We start from the raw sequence: 19,304 nt of genomic DNA on the forward strand, positions 1-19,304 counted from the left end.
CAAGCATTTTGAGTGACTGCCAATATTTTTTAAAACTGTTCAGACACAAAACCGCAGGTTTTGAAGGGGTCCCTCATATGGATCATACAGTTCTGAGCTCATGGCAACTGGACTGAAAAACGTCAGACGACTTGTATTCCACCTGTTTCCTCTTTGGGTTCACCATGTCAGCTCCTCACTAGGAGAATCCCAAGTCAAGTATCTACTGATGAAGAAAGACACAGCAAACTTTTTAATCTTGAAAGAAGACACTGTCCACAACATAGTTGAGGTTCCACGCTGATCAGCATTACCAGTGGCCTAGGACTCCCAGACAGCCAGAGGTTGCCCTACAGCATTGTGTATTGGAGAGAAAGGACATTCGGGTCAGAATCTGAGTGCTGCCAACTCAAAGCATTTTGAAACCTCACCTTCAGCGCAGCATCCCACACACCACCCTGCCCACTGTTTCCCATTGACACCGGTGTGAACCAGCTCTTCCAGAATGCCAGCAGAGACATGAGAGTTTTCAGGGAATTTGGGATCAAGGTTCAGTATCCTGTATGCTCCAGTTGCTAATAAATTCTGGGGGGTGGATATAGGGGCTTTTTAGAAAATGTTGGGTCAACATCTGCTCCCTCAGAAGTAATTCAGGAACAAAAGTTTTCCAGTCAGCACGGTTATCAGGAGTTTGAGGCAGGCATTTACAATAATCTGATACTCATAGCAGAAAAGCTGCAATGCAAAACTTCCCCCAGTAAGGGACCACCTAATGGCAGTCCTTGGAAAAGCAGGTTTGTTCTTGCATCTTTTGAATGAAGCACATTAATCTGGACACAGGATGCAGTCATTAAATTGACCTTCTAATACTTCTGTTTCTGCTTATTTGCACGAGCCTCCTCCCACTCAGGGCCCGTATTTAATCTCCATCTTTTCAAGCTCTGCACCCAGGTGCCCTAGGGGCAAGTGCAGCATGACTCTGATGAGATGGAAGATGAAGTACCAGAAATGCACAGAGAAATGTGAGAGGCAGGACATGTGCTTAGGGATCTATCATTTCGATAGGCTGTGCTCCTTTTCTGAGCCTGCACACTCCCTATGGGCCAAGAAGAAAACAGGTGATGATTCTGGCCCACCATGGAAAACCCTGCAGAATAGTTTTGGCTTGGTTTTCCTTCACTAGTTTTGGTATTTAAATGCTGTGACTCTCTGGAGCTGAGCACACCTCATCAGCAGAGCCAAGTTCCCCACTTTTAGCCCCTTGAACTGCAAGTGGGTGAGCACAATGAGACATGCAGGCTCTCCCTAAAGTTTTACAGCTACTAAAAAATGGTGGGCTCACCTTGCCCTGACTGACCAAAGAGCCTCCACCTCCTCCTCCAAGCAGGGGCTTATTGGTATTTCGCTTCCTCATTGATTCCACTGCTTCAAATTTTGAATGAGAGGCTCTATTTTTACTTTTATTTCCTAAGTTCCCCTCTCTTCTGCAGTGCACTGTCTTGACATTGTCATCTGTACCACATATCACATATCATATTAATCTTTTTGTCATCTGATTTCCCCATAGGAGTTATCAGTTAGAAAATCTGGTTTTGCTCAGAAGCAAGCAAACAAATCTGTGTATCAAAAAGAATGAATGAGAGAATGAATGTGAACACTAAGCAAGCTCCCATTTAACCACTTTGCATATCCTGTATGAAATATCAGCTCCTGAAATTTATTTTTGGTGAGATGACATCTTCTCATGTAATACATTATCCTTCCGTTATCCCAGGGTGACACTGCTCAGGTCTCTCAGCTAATGCTTATCTGCTGCTTTCCCTGCTATCCTGGGGAGATTACAAACGAATTAGGTGGGTCCAAAGCATTTTGGGGTAATAGCCAAGATATCCTTCTGGTAAAGAAGCCTAGTCAGAGGTGGCCAGATAACTACAGAGCCTAACAGTACCGACCCAGGAAATTAATTTCTGTAAGTCAATGTAATACTGCTACACTGATACCAAACACCCAGAATAATGATTTTCTCACTACTTAAATCTTTACTATTGTTTCAGTGATTCTGAAATTATTCTGTTCAGCTGAGCCACTGTTTGGTCTAGAGATTTAAAAAAAATCCATTTTAGGACAGGATATCTTTTAATGTTAGATCTCATTCAGCCATTTAACAGAAAAAATGACCACACTGGTAGATATGGTATAAGTTATTAACCTACAAAATAAACTGATTTTAATTAAGGCATCGATGTGCATGTGTTTGGCTAAAGACTTTGAAAATCTGCTTCAAGAAGTATGATACATTTATATGAGTCACAGGCAAGATAGGGAGGAATTTACTTCACACATCCATTTTGTTAAGGACTGAAAATGCAGGATTTAGTTCATGAAGGCAGCCTTAAGTTACCACCTGTAGTTATTACCCTAGCTTTGCTTGCAGACCTGCATTTTACAGCCTAGTTGTAGTGGCTTATAAAAACAAGGGAATTCACCTGGGGCAAAGGGTGCTTAACCTCGATGTGTTTGACAATATCTTCAGTCAGACTGTTTCATTTTCCCAGCTACACAACCAGACCATAGCCTCATCAGAGAGGCAGCTTCTGCTCCAAGCAAGGCCACATTATTCTAGCTGAAATAAAATGATATGTCATGACTATGTTCCCTTTACAGTATCAGTTTCTTTCATACTGTACCTGAAGGCTTAGTGAGCAATTTAATAGAAACTTTATAATGCGAGTGCTTTTTTCCTTTTTAAAGATGATGTATCTCTCCTTTTTGTTAACAGATCTAATTGGGGGTACATAAGAAAAATTTGTTCTTTCCCATAAACTGGAGTAAGCCATATTGCAGTAGGGGATTTTTCCACTTTAACTATGCAGATAAGAGCTAAATTAGCAGCTCTGCATAGCACAGTAAAGTGTTCTTAGCATCCATCCATTTCATACAATGTCCAGCAAGAGCTCTGAAATCAATAAGCTTACTCCAAACCCCCCAAAAAATTCTATCAAAAGCCTCTTTGTCCCACCCTTTTAAATACGAGCACTTTAGGCTTCACATGGCCATTAAAAAAGGTCCATGTAGATCTGACCTGTGAATGCATTACTTTACATATTAGATCGAAAAAGTAGTAGCAGTTACAAAGCTGAACAGATTTTGTGACCACCACAAAACAAAACAGGCGCTTGTAATGGCACAATTGGAAAATTAGATAGAAATGTTGAGAAAATATGCTAACAAATGGCTAAAATCAAAATCTTTCCCCAGCTCATCCTCCAGGTAAACATGAGCAGAGACTGACTTCCCAGTCAGCCCCACAGGTCGAGTGCCTTGTCTCATCCCCGAGTCCCCTTGCCAGCCAGCTGCCCCCCAGGTGTGAGTGCCAGGATCCTCAGCCAGCAATGGACAGTTTCCATAAATAGGTGTATGTGAGACCTGGGCCAAGCACAGATGTTCTTATGCTTGGAACAGCTTCAGGAAAAAGGAGAAAGTCATCGACCTGGAAAGCTGGGGTAACACTGCTTTGTAAGTTTTCTTTTAAGAACACACTGCACCCATTAACACCTGTGACGTGTTTCCTTAGAACATGAAGCTCTACTGAAATTCAAGTGACATTGTAAAGAGTGAAAGAAGAAACTTCCAAAGTATGTTCAGGATGCCTTACGCTGGCATCTATCCAATATATCTTTTATGGGGTACCATCCTGCAGGAAGGCTGTCACTGGCAATTGTGCTAGTAAAATGAGATGTAGTGACTGTAGTTCATAGAGAGAGAGGTATGTACATAATTTTGTGTTTGTTTTCAATATTATGCAATATGCGAGGGAAGGATGGTATTTTTTTGTCAAGGACACACCACAACTCATCCTTTCTCTTCACAAAGATCAAACATTATGTTCTATATCAGTTGATAGCATGTTCAATCAGGTTAGTGGTAGGAACTCCCTTCCAGATGGTTCCAGCCCAAAAAGCACCTGGAAGCTACAGGTTGTAAGTAATAAGGTTGCAAGTAAGCAATATTCAAAGGGGCACTGCCTTGGCAGCCCCATAACTGTATAATAGAGCATCTGGAAGAAAAAGCACACTTTTTGCCTAGTACACTATCTGAGATCATCACGCATGTCTGTGGCAAAGGAAACAGACCCCAAAGGAGCACACCCGACTTAATGAACTGTGTGACACCACCTAAGGTAGGCTCAGGGCTCTCAGAGAGAGTTACAGGCCTCCAAGTCAGTCCTGCAAAGGCAGTTTCCATGAGGACACTGACCTGCTGGGCAGTGGTTAGCGGCAGGGATGTGCCATCTTACACAACAGCAGGGTAATAAGACAACCTCTACATTTCGCAGTCTTAATTCTTCAGCAACACTGGTTTTCAAAATACCAAAGATAGCTGATGGGTGCAAGGGGAAGGTTTTTTTTGTCTTTACAGCTTCAAACAATAGCACAGTGACAAGAACTTTGCAGACCTCGGATATTACGTGACCTACGCAAGCACTCAGGCCCCAAGCTCTTTGTCACAAGGTCTCTGTTCAGAACAAAGCCAAGTCTCTTAAGTGACTCTACTGGCACTCATTAAAAAGACAGTAAAAGGGACAGCAAATGATTTGCTAATAAAGTCTGATTCTGAGGTGCACTTTACATAGAGGAGAGGTAGCACAATTACATTAGTAAAGATAATGAGGTCACTGCAACATCATTGTTTGCTCTTTAATTTAAGCAAAAACAGTGTAAGGTGGCCATAACTGGGGAGAAGAAAAAAAAAAACAAAAAAGGCAGAAGAAACTGTTCTGCTTTTGGATAAGTCTGACTGCATGATTATAGGATGTTGGTGATGTCTAAGAGGGAGCTACTGAATATTTAACCTTAGAAATGGAAGCTTGGTTGTCTCTTGTCCTGTTAACATCCACACGTATCTTCCATTAACTCTAATTAAGGCTAACAGGGTGTTCACTAAGTATCTCCATAATTAATGTTAATAGTAGTTACAGGCAAGCGTTGATAGAAGATAAAATGCCAAGCTTCTTCTCCAGGGTTAAATACTCAGCAGCCTGTCTGTCTCTCATTTCCATTCTCTGCAGTAAAGGCGCTCTAATCAATTGCACGCATTCCAGACAGCCTTGTGCACTGATTCTTGCAGTGAGAGACACGTGCAACCATAAGTAACAGTGTATGCTGTTATTTATACAAAATATAAACACAGACAACATAACACCTGACACAGACTGGTTCACATCTGTATGCTTACTGCTGTACAGATATCCCCACAATGTATTAACAGTGCAGACTGACACATCCCTTTTTCCTTCAAGATGCCCAGGCTTCACAGGGGAACAGCATTATTTCTATCATATAGTAAGATAAGTAATTTTCAATTAACAAACCAAAGAGCAAACAAGATCACAGCAACAACCTCAATTACCCTTATTAACGGCATTATGCCACCCTCAGTTGATAGACTATACTATATTCCCAAATCAGACATTATTAACAAACCATTAAATCTGTAAATTAGAACAGCACAATTATCAGCCATAATCAGAACAGCAATAATAATGCACCTTCTATTGTGCTTCTGGGTCGAGCCCTGAGCAGTAGTTCATGAAAAAAGCATTAGCAGACTGCTTCCAGACAGGGGTCACTTGCTAGCACTAGGTCTTCTCACCCTCTGCTTTCTTATCCCATCGTAAGTGGAGAATTTTCATCAAACTTGTGCAATTCTGTGGCTGAGTAGATTTAAAAACTGTCTTTAGTTGGGAATGTATTTATAAAACCTCAAGGAACTAGAGGAGTACTCTGCTGTTTCCCTCAGGAGCTGCAGATACTATTTGTAGAAATCATAGGATGTTGAGGCCTTTGCCAGGGACATCCTAAAGAGGCAAAGAGCACCAGAAGAGGAGTGATGGGAGAGCCTGTGCAGGCAGCTGGACAAGGAGGAAGGAGCAGGAAAAAGTCCCACTGGTGCTGGCTGTTGAAGCCAGACAAGGAGCTGCACTTGTGGAAAATCTGACTCATGCATCTAAACCCTTCCTGCGCCCTGGTCCTCATACACTTTGGGGCAGCTGCAGTCAGAAAACGCATGCAGACACAAGTCCCAGGGAAATTAATAGCTGCTTTTGCTATTGGATGAGAAAAAAAATCAATTTGTATTTTTATCAACTCACCAATACTGGCCCCATGTTACATTAAAAAAAAGATGTCTCCCAGGACTAGTCTTAAATCACAACTGGACATGTTTTGGCTTTGCTATGTGAAAACAAACTTTTTTACTTACTTTGTTTTCTGCCCTGGGGAATTAGTGACTCAAGCAGGATGCTGAAGACTCAGGGGGAATTATTTTTCATCATGGTGAGGGTAGTTTTTTTCTACCAGCATGCAGGTTTATTAATGCAGCTTCACTCAGTACTATACTTTCAATAAATCATTTTGCCCCTCCACTTTTCTTCAAAAGTTTTTGGGGAAGTGTGAGGAAGTTGCTGTTCAGGAAAGTAAGGGATATGAACACAGAAAGCCCTGAGACATGCTGTCTGTCTGCAGTGGGGACAGAGCCAGCTACCCTTCTGATGCATCCCCCTTTGCCATTCCCTTCTCAGCCCCTTTTATCCAAGGGGAGCTCCCAGGGCTAGTCCTGCTCTGGGCACCCTCCTCGTTGCTCTTTTTGCAGCACTCAATCCCTGTACCACATCCCTCCTCTTCAGGTTCCACATTCCACCCCGGCTCTCCTGACAATACATCCATGTCTTACATTGAAGCACACACCTCCCTGCTGGATCTTAGGACACTGGAACTTCATGAAAGAAGAAAGGGGCTGTAAAAACCTTCCCATTTTCTCAGTCAGGTTTGATTTACCAGAGGTACTTTTCTGTATCCACACAGCTTTTCTCAGAAAAGAAAAATAGAGTATTCTTTTCCAGAGCTATAGGACCAGATAACATTTTAGCTATAGTCAATCTAACCAAACACAGCATGTTTCTTACCAAATTATGAGTTGCTTTTTGAATATATTTTGAATATTCATGAAATACTATTTTTCACGGTCACCCAAAGCAGTGGAAATATATTTAGCAGCAGCAGAACCAAGAATAGCCAGAGTTCTGTATTACTTGTTACAACACTGGTTGCCTCTCCAGCCTGCTCCTACTCTTAGCATTTAGGAACACACAATGAAAAAAAAAAATAGTCAGTAAAAGTAACACTTGTAAAATTACATTTTAAAATCAGAGTGTTATAAAGCAGCAGCTACAAAATAAGGCAAAACCCTAAGCAATGAGTTGCCTAGACATTTTTGTAGGAATTGCAATGAATGTCCAGTACGTGTTCAAGGATTGAAACTTCTGACTACTTTATATTTTAACTGGATGACTGGTGTTGCTTCAGCATCCTACCAGCAAGGTGACAAGCATATTAAAAGAGGGAGCAGGAGAGGATCAGCTGAGAACAGTGATAGAAGGATAGTTCATCCCTTCATTATTACTCAACCTAGAGAGGATGCTCTCTGGTTATGCTGGATATCCAGTTAATTTTACCCAGGGTTGTGCAAAGCACAAACCTATGTTGGCAATACAGGTAGCACAAAAAGATGGATCATATCTGAAAGAATTTGTTCTCACTGGATTTTTTATTTTCTTTTTCCTGAGCACAAACAGAAACAATAGAAAAAGATTTGAATTTTCTGTGACAGCTTAGCCAGAAGCTGAAAACATGAGCTCTGAGATATATTTTGTAACTTCTTGAAAGCTCTTCATCTTTTTGTATTCTGCTCCCCAATTCACCTTCACAGCTTTACTTTTCTATTTGGCTAAAAAGAGGTTCCTTTCTAGTGCAAACTGTGTGCAAATGGGACTTTGCACAGTGAAATCGTATGTTTATCTGGGGCTGTTGACATATGAACTACTGATTTATGAACAGCTGGCTAGCTTCTGATACTACAAAAAACAGAACTCTAACCAAGTGCAACTGTCTGGACAGCATTTCTAGTGGTGTTGAGTTTGGAAGAACTACTCACGGATTTCCTATCATTCTGCATGATGGAACACGATGGACTTCCTGAGAGCTTGTTTTATCTTCCAGATGAAGCCTCAGTCTGTCAGCTAAGAATTTCTTTCAGTCTGGGGAGTGACATTTTTTGCTTCAATTTGTTTTAAAACTCAAGCCCAGATATTCTGTGATATTTCTGTGAATCTAGGATGGAACTCTAAATCAAAAGAGAGGCTGTTTTAATTAGCCAGAGGTGTGTTGGATGGAGCACTAACCTTGGACAAAGAAGATTCAAGCTGACATTCCTGGTCTTCCCAGTTCTCACCAGGGAACACAAGCAACCCACTTGCTAGGCTATTGACCTAAAAATTTCTCCAGGCCAAACCAGTGGGGTTCTTAGAGAAGGTACCTTGTACAGATAGAGATTTATATCTTTTTGCTTGTTTGTTTCTTTAAATAAAACTATATTGGGGTTCATAATTTTGGACCACAAGAGAAAAGAATATCCCTGAAATTTCAAAACCTGACATCTGCTTCATGAGACAGATGAGACAGAACTAACCTTTTTTGTGTAACCCTAACTTAAAGATGATTCCACGTGTTACACAGTTTAAAGTTCCTAGTCTTTCAAGTCTGGAAATGTCCCTATTCAAAAGGCCACTCGCAATTCCATCATGTACCGGTTAGGAATCATTTGGGGAACTTAGGATGAATGATAGTAATACAGTTGAATACTATATAAAACAACTAACTAGTTATATCTTAGCATCTTCCACCAATGGACATTGAGATACCCTCCAACTGACAAATCCATGTTTTTGAGAGGCAGAACCAAAACCAGCTGCAGACCTGCTGATATACTAGAAACAGCAGAAAATTTCTGCATGGATCCCAGCTATCTACTCAGAACTTCCCACTAGGGCAACAGCATAATTTTTTCTCTTCCAGATCTACCTGTCTGTCTCTGGCAAAGCCCCATCACAATGTTGCCCCTCTGCTATCCCACTGCAATGTGGTGAGTGCTGGAGCACTGTTTTCAGGCTCTCTTCCCACTGACCAGCCTCAACTCCCCTTGCAGGGTAAGGGCAAGTGACACTGAGCAGCCCAGGCTGGCTTAAGAACCAAGAGTAACCACAGAAGTAATCTACATCCAGAAGCCACAAAAGTATATTTACTCTTTTCCTCTCTCTAAAACAAAATAAACCCCCATTATAATCATCCTAACCATAACACTTACTTCAGTTTGCAAACACTCTTAAAGCTGCAGTGGGCAATAAATCAGACATGTCACTTCCAGCAATTCATCTCTGGAGTTGGTTGCTACATGGACATAATATATAAAGAGGTTTTTTCCTGGTGATCCTCACAGCCAAGATTCCTTTTGTTGGCTCTTGTTTAAACAAACACTTTTGTAAATTGCAGCTGAATCTAAATGTAGCATTTGATCTTAATTATTTTCCTCTAATCAGTGATTTGAAGGTGGCTTTGGTTCTGATAGACTGATACACTGTCATACTTGTTAAAAAGAAATTAACTCAGTTCATCCAACTCCAAATGTATGCGTATGACATCTCCACTGGATAAACTCATCATCATCACATGAATCACACTGAAGGCAACTAAGATATTCTGTTTCTCATGCAAATTGTCTCAAAAGAAAAACAACAAAATCCATAAGAGGCAAAAGAAGCTTCTGCAATGTCATGAAAGAGAAGCAAAATACACTGAGGCTCTGTCCAAACACAGCTGTAACATCTCATCCCTTCCACATCACTCAGAAGGATAAGAGAGCATTTTCAATAAAGCTACAGAACATGAAGGCTTATACATCCTTGATGTCCCACAGCTGGAGGGAAAGACAGTGGTCCACTAATCTTGTACCATTTCCCTTTCATTAGTTTAAGTTTTGAATTTTGGATAGTGGTGAATTTAGAAAGAGGGGTTAATTGTTTAACTTTACGAAAACGATTATGCCTCTTTTGGCACTGCCTTTTGGCCTCTTTCATATTTCTAATTTCCCAAAGGATTTGAAGCTCAAAACATTGGTAAACTCTTTAGTGAAGACTGTACCTGTGGATTCACTAAACAAAAATTTGACTAGACTTAATACTTTTTATAGATTTTGGATCTCCCTGTTGTATGTACTGTGGAAAAAAACAATCTCAACATTTATTTGAATCAAAACTTGAAATCAGGTGTTGTTTCGTTTATAGTTTTCAATCCAGTGTTTCAATATTGCATGTTCAATTTAATTCCTATCACATCAGTTACTACCATCAGTTGGCTAGAAGAGGAGGTCATGTGGCACAGCCAAGTGTGGCTTAGAACTCTTTCAAGCAGTTTTTCAATCAAAATGTGTTGCAGTTTCATAACTATTTGTCCTCCTGTATGTTATGAGGTATGGGTTGGTTTTTCTACCCCACTAAAGAGGTAGTTGAGTAGTGATAATTCCTTATAGTCTCAACTAAACTGATTTTCAGCCCAGCCTTGTCATTCACACAGATTTGTCTACAGAGGGAAGAATCTCAATCTCCAATCTGGTCACTGTCTTTAAAAGTTCACTCATGCTAACATGGTTCCCAAAAATGTTATTCCACTCGCCATTTCGGCAAGAACCACTTACTCCTCCCATCCAATCTTTCACTCCAGAAATTACACAGCCCTTCTACATATTGTCTCTATCAGGGAAAAGAAAAAAAAATCAGGGAAGAGAAAGGGGTGAGTTTGTACTTTTAAACAGGAAAATTTATAGGGCGTAAAGTGTTTAATTCAACAGGTTGGTGGGATATTAATACTAAAATCTGATTAAGACACGGCATTTTATTGGTACCCATAGCTGTCAAATACTTGGTTTACCCAAACAAATAATTGGGTAAAACATGTAACAAATTTATTTATGAAATCAGGAGGAAGTGAGCAATAAACAATTTATATTACAAAACCCATGTACCAATATACAGCAATTTTATGTCTAGCTTTACATTCAGTAGGAGAAAGAAGGGCTTGTCATTTCTGCTTACAGCAGATACTAGGCTTCTATGAATAGTGCTATTTACTGACAATCAGTGCCTTTGTGTGCATATTTTCATACATACATATTTATGTATATATGTATATTTATACACACACACACACACAGAGCAAAGACAAAGCAGATTCTAACCTTCAGCCCAGGCTTTCAACAGTCACCTCACAAGGAGTCTCAATGAGTCCCATCTTTCATCCTCTGACATTCTTCATTAGAAATACAAAGTGTGAACTGCGACATTAGAACAACAGGCTTGTGTCACTGATCAGTTGCACTCATTTTTCGGAGATGCAAATACCTTCATAAATAATATTTTCTAAAGACCTAGGAAAAAACGCTCTACTTTTTTCTACTGTTTGTCTTGAAACCCTCCAGGTTTTCAGACTTCTAACAGTTTTGGTTTTAATATTAATTCAAAGTTAGGTGCCATCCTCTTTCAGCAATGAATATGAGTCAATCTTCAATGTGACTTTGCTCAGGTGTTCATTTCCCCCAACACACACATTATACTAATTTGTTTTCTCGTATTAAAATTGAATGTACATATTCTTAGATCAGGTAGTATTTGTCACACAAATTGACTGTGCTTTGGGCAAGCACTGATTTGTTATTTGAGATTCGCATGTTATCTCAATCTAAAGATTAATTACCATTACTTTATTAAAGCTCACTGACACAGTTCCCAAGTGCTGTTTGAAACAGCAGAGTGCTCTACAGATGTATACAGCAAAACCCTGCATGTATACAGCAAACCAACATGAGCTAGCCCAACTGAGCTTAAAAATTATTTTTGACTACTCCTAGTTAGTGAAGTTCATAGACATTTACATGTGTGCTATATAACACAGCATCCTGCTAACAATGAGCTTCCATGTGCTCAGCAAAGGAGAGAGGAGAAAGCTGTTGCCATGCAGTTATCACAGTCCCACCTGAACACAGGAATAATGCACTACTTGGCAATTGCTGTCACCGAGCAGTGATGTGTATGAAGCGCAAAGAGCATTTTCATGTTTAAGATAAAATAATTTATTTTAAATATTCAACAGTCAGTGCCTTCTTCATATTGTTCTCCCAGGGTCTCAGCTCACAGGCTCTGATTCCATGATGCCAGGAAGGCTACTTGTCAGCTGTTGTAGCGTGAGCAACAGCAGGAGGCTCAGAACAAGCATGTAAAATAAAAATGCACACTCTAGAGACAGCAAAATGGCTGGTTTGCTACGTGGCATGAAGTGCTTCACTCTGCAGGAGCCCTCAGATCTCTGCGCTGAGCAGCTGGGTTGCACTTTTCTCCTATCAATAATAATGATGAATAATAATAACGATAGCAAAGTAAAAGGAAACTCCGAACTTACAAGCTGCATCAGGTGGACTTAATGCTGCTGCCTCCAAGTGCACAGGGATTAATTCACCCATCTTTCCACCCACAGCCCCCCGCTTTTGGAGAGCTGGTTGGGGGGCTGAAATACATGGCTGTCCTGTATCCAGGCAACAGGCATCCCTGAGGCTCTGCAAACCTCTGCAATGCACAGGAGGAGCAGCTGGGGCAGGTACCTCCCAGACTTCACAGAGTGCAGGACAGAAGGAGCTTTTCCAATTTCAAAGAATAAAGGCAGAGGGTAAAGCAACATGTCCAACTACCTTCTGACAAGGAAAGCACATTCCAAGGTCTTCCAGGGACTGCCTGCTTTCCAAGCACTGCTCACTTGGAACGTGCCAGGGACAGTCTGCAAAACTTACTGTGACCTTTTCTTTTCTTTCTCAGTGCTGTGTATGCTCTGACCTAGGTCCACCTTCTCCTAGTGCAGAAATTTTCCAAATTTACTAGCCACCTATAGGCAGCAATCTTAGTTCCTGGGGCTGTGTTTTGACCAGACAAAACCTACCAATGTCATGATTAATGGACATGCACCCACATCACCAGGCTTCAAGGATGCTATGTGGGAGAAAAAGTTGGCTGAGAACAGATGATCCACCAGTCCTTATATTCTCAAAGGGAAAAAATTCTTCATCAGTAAAGGAATAAAATTCTAGAGCCAGGGAGGTGAGTGGGAGTATTTACACTAACTTCGGTGACATCCAGATTTCATACACAGTGCCTTGGGCAGGTTTACTCATGATGCCCTGATCCACTCAGTTTCCATGTACAGCTGATGTTGACAAAGACTGAGATGGTCTTACTTTGATGGAGATGCAGTATTTTAGGAAAGACCAAAGAAGACCATGAGCTAAGAAAGTTACAGACAAGAGCTAAAACCCACACAAATCTGGTCCTGAGCATCTTCAATTCTCAGATGATCTACAGGCCACTGACATTCAAAACACATATTTCAGAGGATGAAATTATTTGACAATGAACTGGAAATATACTCTGTAGTGTTCAGCTGCCTTCCAAACAATTATTGGAGCTGCCATATGGACACTCATATAATTGCAAGATGTACAGGGAAGAACGGTCATGAATGAAAAAAAAGTATGACAAATTGCTGCGTTAAGATACTCTGATCCAAACCAGACTTAATTCAGAGAAACCCCATGTCTAGTATGAAAGAGAGGTCACAGTGGCCCTTTCCTACCTTACTTGATGCTGTGTCAGTATTTGAGGTTCTTAGCCATAAATATAATTCATGATACAACAGTGCCCAGCAAACACAACAGATAGCCAAACCTGCCTTGTCATCACAGTACTAATATACTATCCAGTCAGGATTTTCACTTCATTCAGTATGACCAGAAACATTAAATAACACTACCTAGAAGTGCGCGAAATTATAAAATCAGGAGCACTCTTTGGAGCTTGGGAATTCTCATGATTCCTGCTGTAATCTCAGCTCCTTGCCTGAACCCTTACTTCTCTCTTAACAATTTATACAACATCACTGCCTTGGCAAATAGCTTCTATTCCTTCTAGCAGTGACATCTGTTATTGTAGGAGACAGCGCAGTATAAAGTTACTCATTAAGGGAGGTAAAGAACTACCTCCCTGGAACATAGTATCACCTCCAGTTGAACTCTGGGGAAAAATAAGTACAGTCCTTCTTTTCTCCTTTGTGAGCAATGGCATGGAACATCAAAAGGTACTGGCCTAAGCGCACATTATACAGATGTCCTCAAGGAGATTAATTCAAAGCATGTAATTCCAACTACTCTGCAAAGGGCAGCTCTAGTGCCAAAGGGCCAGATCCTTTGCAATACAGGGTGTGTTCTCCCCATCCAGCTGCACCAATTTTACAATTTGCTTAAGTTAGAAGTGTGAGATAAGACCTGGGTACCAGGTCTTCTGGATTTCAATCTCAGTTCACCCACTGATATAGAGGGAGGGCAAAGCTTTCTGTCTTTTACACCAAACCACTTTTCTCCCCCAAATTCTTACACACATAAAGACTGTCTTGAATCACATAAATCTTCTTTACAGCTTTTCCCTCCCCAACATGCCCATTTTGCAACACTGCTCAGCAAAAGCAAGAAAAGTTCCATCAAAGAATCTGGAGGTACAAGTAAGTGGAAAGACAGAAGAAAGATGGAGAAAGGGACAAGCCAGTGATGTGGCACCCCTGTAAAGCTGAAGCACAGGGGTCCTTTCTGAGAGTGGGTGTGCTCCAGATTAGAGGTGACAACAAAGATCCAGGGGACAACCTAATCTTGAGACACTGAGACCTTTATAGCACACTTCAGCAAAGCCCTATCACCACTGTCTTCTTCAGGATCTACAACTTCAAATACCCATTTAAATGCTTTGGAGAAAAGAGGCCAGATGGTTTCACCCCCTGCAAACCCAACTCTTCTGCCTGGTGCTAGTTTGTGCAAATCGATCCCTCATTCAGAAATTAAAAACAAAATGAGCAGCACTGAAAGACACATCAGAGGAGCTCTGATTGAGAAGAAACCCAGAGCAGTTCTGATTGATTACTCCCAGAATGCCTTTCCCAGAAGCAATAATGAAGTACGTGCCTGGGACAGAAGCCCTGAGCAGTGGATGGAAACATTTGAAAAGCTCGCTGAGCCCTCCCCTGCACCCACAGACCTCCCTGTCTGATGAGCATATTTAAAACAGTTCAGCAAAGCACTACAGCCTGGGTCCCTACTAAAGAAAACATTCCCTTCTCTTCCGTTCTCCTCCCCCTTAAATTAAGCTCAAACCCCAAATCTGGGAGCACCTCTACTATGTGTATAATGGTATCTGTCCAACATTCCTCAGTAATAGCATCACTTGGGATGGGGAGGAGAGCGCTGCACATCGGGAGAAGGCATAGTACAAGGGATATAGGGAAGATAAACAATACCCTTTCAAGGTTTCAAACAGAGCTTACTGCTGGTGGTGAAGGCAGTTATTTTAATCCTCAGCTGCAAGTCACTGGGACACAATAAAAGAGAATTAGCTAAGAAAACATTTAATGATAACAATGAGCATTCATGCCTTATTCCTTGACTTGCAGCTGAGAGTATTCAGTAAGTCAGAGGTGGATGGGAAAAAAGGAACAAGAAAAGCTACATCAGACAGGCCACTTGCCATTAAGAGTGGCAAAAGCAAGTCATCAGCAGAAGGAGGAGTAATGTCCGAATGGTCATTCTCCTGTCAGAAAAATCCCAAATTATTTCAGAAATGGATCACACACACACACAAAAATTATGTTAGCAAAAACAAAGAAAAATTGCTCTGCCTCAGTATGCCCAGAAAGAACTTAGTAAGAGGATAAAAAGATTTTGTTGTTAGGATGACAAAAAGAAAAATAAAACAACAGATGGGAAGAGTTGCCTCAGTTTGAACTGGAAGACTTTTCTTATAAAACAAAACAATACAAAGGTATTTTCACATCAATTCCCCAAAGTTTTATGTAATCTAAGATGAAACTTTATTTTGTAACATTTCCTAACTTAAAAAAAAAGCAACAACCCCCAAAAAACCACAACACCAAACAAATCAAAACCTCTTTTTATGATATGTTTGGATCTAATTTTAAAAGGAAAATGTTGGTTTCATTATTAAGTGTTGAAAGGATCAGCTTCGACATTTCTAAAACAATAACATGTTGCATTAAAAAATCTGAAAGTAAATATTTTGATGTTTACAAACATATATATACGCTGCCTTACTTTTGATTGAAACTATTTGTTTTATTTCAATTTGATTTTATGAAGATTTATGGTCTCTATGAAGATTTTGGATATAAAACGTTACGTAATTTCTGCCTTTCATAAAAATTATCTAATACAGAGATGTGATTCACAGTATACTCACAGGAGAAGAACTATCAGAACACTACACTTTTCATCAGTTATCATTACTCTTGATCAATAGAAAAAACATATGGCAAAAGACCAATATCCCAAGCAGCTAAGGCAGCAACTTGGTACTAGTACACCTAGTACTCAGGACTGTTGAGTATCCCTTGGCATTGATATTGCTAGTCCTAAACAACTTAACATCTAGCTAGTTTTAAGTTTCCGAATGAGTTATTTCCAATTACATCTTGGAAAAAAAACCAAAAAACATTTTATCACTGCTTTTTAAAAGTCACCATCACTTATCTCCATTTCCTGAGATGACTTGTTGAACATACACAACTTTATCCACCATGTGGTCATACAAAGTCACTAGGAGAATTGAAGCTTTGCTGTAATGATCTTCAGGTATTTTAAATGACCATAAATTGTGCTCATGTAAGTAGTCTGTACTTACAGTCTTTATTTTCAACACTGGCTTTTGGCAGAAGGAGACAGAATAGTGGAATGCCAACTCCTGGTTCCAATCAGTTCAGCTAGACTTTGGCCTTCGGTGCTGCTACCAGACAACATACAAAATTTAGAGATGGAAAGGGAAATGGAGAAGCAAAGGCAGTTCTGGCAAGTGATTACACTTTCCAGTAACGTGATTCATACTTTCAGCCAATTCAACTTACAGGCCAATAACTTGCGATAAACTTACAGGTCTATTCTGAGAGCTGAACACTTAAGCATGGGGGGAAAAGGAACAAGCTGATTTCTTTCCTTCTTGATGACTGAATACTTGGGGGAGAAATAAATTAAAACTGAGGATATTATTTTTAGCTTCTTTGGAATGTACTTTTGGATGTACTTTGCAGCCAGAAAAGTTATAAATGGTCCAGGTCAGTCCGAGGAGTCAGTGACAAATTCTGCCACCCCATATACATGTCCTCTGTACTGCACTGGGTGTCCATCTGTCTCCCTCTAGCATCAGCAAGGGCTACCCAGAGAGCAGGCAGGAAGGCCCAAGCCTGGCAACCCTGCAGAACATGGGGAAAACAGTGTGTCAGATAGCCATGAACTCTAATATCCTGTCATTAACGGTTGCCAGGGAAAGGTGCCACAAACAGTTCAAGGTGGCCATTACAGAAAGGCAGTTCACAGGAAAAGCTTTCTCCTACCCTTCTGGGCTGTCTCTCCCATGCAGCAGGGAGGGACTAAGCCTGCTAAAGCTCCTAGATACTTTAAAATATCAAGACAGTGCTACATCTTATCTGAAAATTAGCACCTGGTCAGTGTTGGGGCATTTGAAAATAAACCTTTCAAAAATGATTAAAAAAGGAAGTTTATGTTGCTTAAACATACTTCTTTGAAATTTATTTATTTTTGCACATGCTGCTGGGAAGGTTGGTCCACTTATGTATGTGCTGTGCTCCACTTTTTCAGAAAAGGAACAGCTGCAGTCAGTCCCCTGTTCAGCTCAAGACATCCACATGCTGGGCATTGGAAGCTAAAATACAGGCAGAGCACTGTAATTATACCCCCCTCCACGTCATCTGGCCACAAAATGCCTGCAAGTCCTCTCTACCTTGGGGCTCCTGCCACATGCTACCAAGGAGAACAGCCTTGAACGTCCAGTACAAGTATGTCCAAGGCTGTTCCTAGTTTCTTATCTGAAAACAACTGTCAACAAATGTAACATCTGCCAAGGATGTAATTCCCATCCATCAGAAGGTAACAGGAGAATGAGTCATTTTACGAAGAACAAAACATCCATTAGATTATCATTATCTTTACTGTGCACAGCCTGTCCAGCAGCTGACCTATGGGTAGGCTCCTCTCTCAAAAGAGCTCTCATTATTTTGCACTAAATAGGCGCAGCAGCACAAGCAAGAAACCTCAGCTTTAAAATGGGTCAGGGCATTCAAGAGTAATAATAACCTCTTTCATACTCTGCATTTTTTTATTTAAACTAGTTTAAAAATAACTAGTTGTCAATTTTATTTTTTTAATATAAGATGTATAGATATTCTTTGATGTGCACTTTTTCAATTGAGGAAAATGAATTTCTGGACTACCTCTTTCTTTTTTTCTTTCCCCTCCCTGTTCTTGTTTTGTCATAGAAAGGAGGAACAACAGGGAAAAATAGGAAGATAAACCCTTCAGAATGAAAACTTTTTCATTTTCAGGTTTCTCTGAAAAGGAATGCAAAGTTTCACAAAGTTAGTTTCTACACAAAATAAAATACTTTTTCTACAAAAAAGGCTTACGAGTTGTATTACCACCTTTATATAGATGGGGAAAGAAGGCAGACAGGAATCAAGCTACTTCCCTCTGTCTGCATGCAGGTTAGGCACAGAGCTAGTAATTGAATGCAAAGCTCCCCAAACCCACTTCACTACTTATGGGGTAATACTATCCTTATTGCTGATTTTTATAGTTATCGCCTTTCACTGATCCCAGGTCTTGCTCATAAGCCCAAGAATAAAATCTTCAAATACACGCACATATACCCCTCTTACATATCTGTTTTCTGAGAAATCTCTAAAATGAGAGAATAGTTCTAGCAGCTCTTACACTAAGTCCTCAGCTGCACTCAGTAGTCGTCAAAATGCACAAATCAAAAGCAAATGTACTTCTGTAGGTCTCAAAATAAGCGATGCAAAGCCTTCACTGCCATTCTCAGTGACACTGTATCTCAGACACTCCACCCAGGACGCAGCACAGCAATGAAAGGCAGCTTTGCTTCCCCATCCTGTCAGATTGGGTAACTCCATTTTCCCTTAACAAAGCACTTTACTCATCATATAATCAGTCAAAAAAGTTTTAAATTACTCTGTAGCTTTAGAACTAAGTGATAGGAACTGTTAGAGATATATTTCTAATGACAATTTCTTTCCTCCTCCTTCATTATCATTTCCATCATTCCCAACTTCATAAGAAAACAGGCACAACCAAAACCAGTCCCCACATGAACCACGGTTAACATCTGCTCCAAGTCTCTGGGGCAATACCTCTGAAAAGGTCAGTCCACTGCTGGCAGAATCTGCTCTAGAGATGTTTGAGTCCTGTGGCTCTAGACCCATAAGAGACAGAAGTGGCAAACACATCTCACATTGTCAGCAGCCACT

The 19,304-nt window shown here is 40.5% G+C and overlaps 1 protein-coding gene across 6 annotated transcripts in view; it reads right to left on the minus strand.

Moving 5' to 3' along the window:
* TSPAN18 (tetraspanin 18) overlaps window positions 1-19,304 on the minus strand; it is a 120,793-nt gene that overhangs the window by 37,664 nt on the left and 63,825 nt on the right. The window contains exon 3 of one of the 6 annotated variants that reach the window (XM_051791755.1): window positions 11,107-11,202. The exons of the other annotated variants lie outside the window; for them this stretch is intronic. The gene's annotated coding sequence lies outside the window, so the exon portion shown is untranslated. The remainder of the gene's footprint in view (window positions 1-11,106; window positions 11,203-19,304) is intronic. 6 annotated transcript variants of the gene reach the window in all.

The sequence above is a fragment of the Manacus candei genome, unplaced genomic scaffold (assembly GCF_025592945.1).
Source record: "Manacus candei isolate 608988 ecotype Guabito, Panama unplaced genomic scaffold, ASM2559294v1 h1tg000033l, whole genome shotgun sequence".
NCBI lineage: Eukaryota > Metazoa > Chordata > Aves > Passeriformes > Pipridae > Manacus > Manacus candei.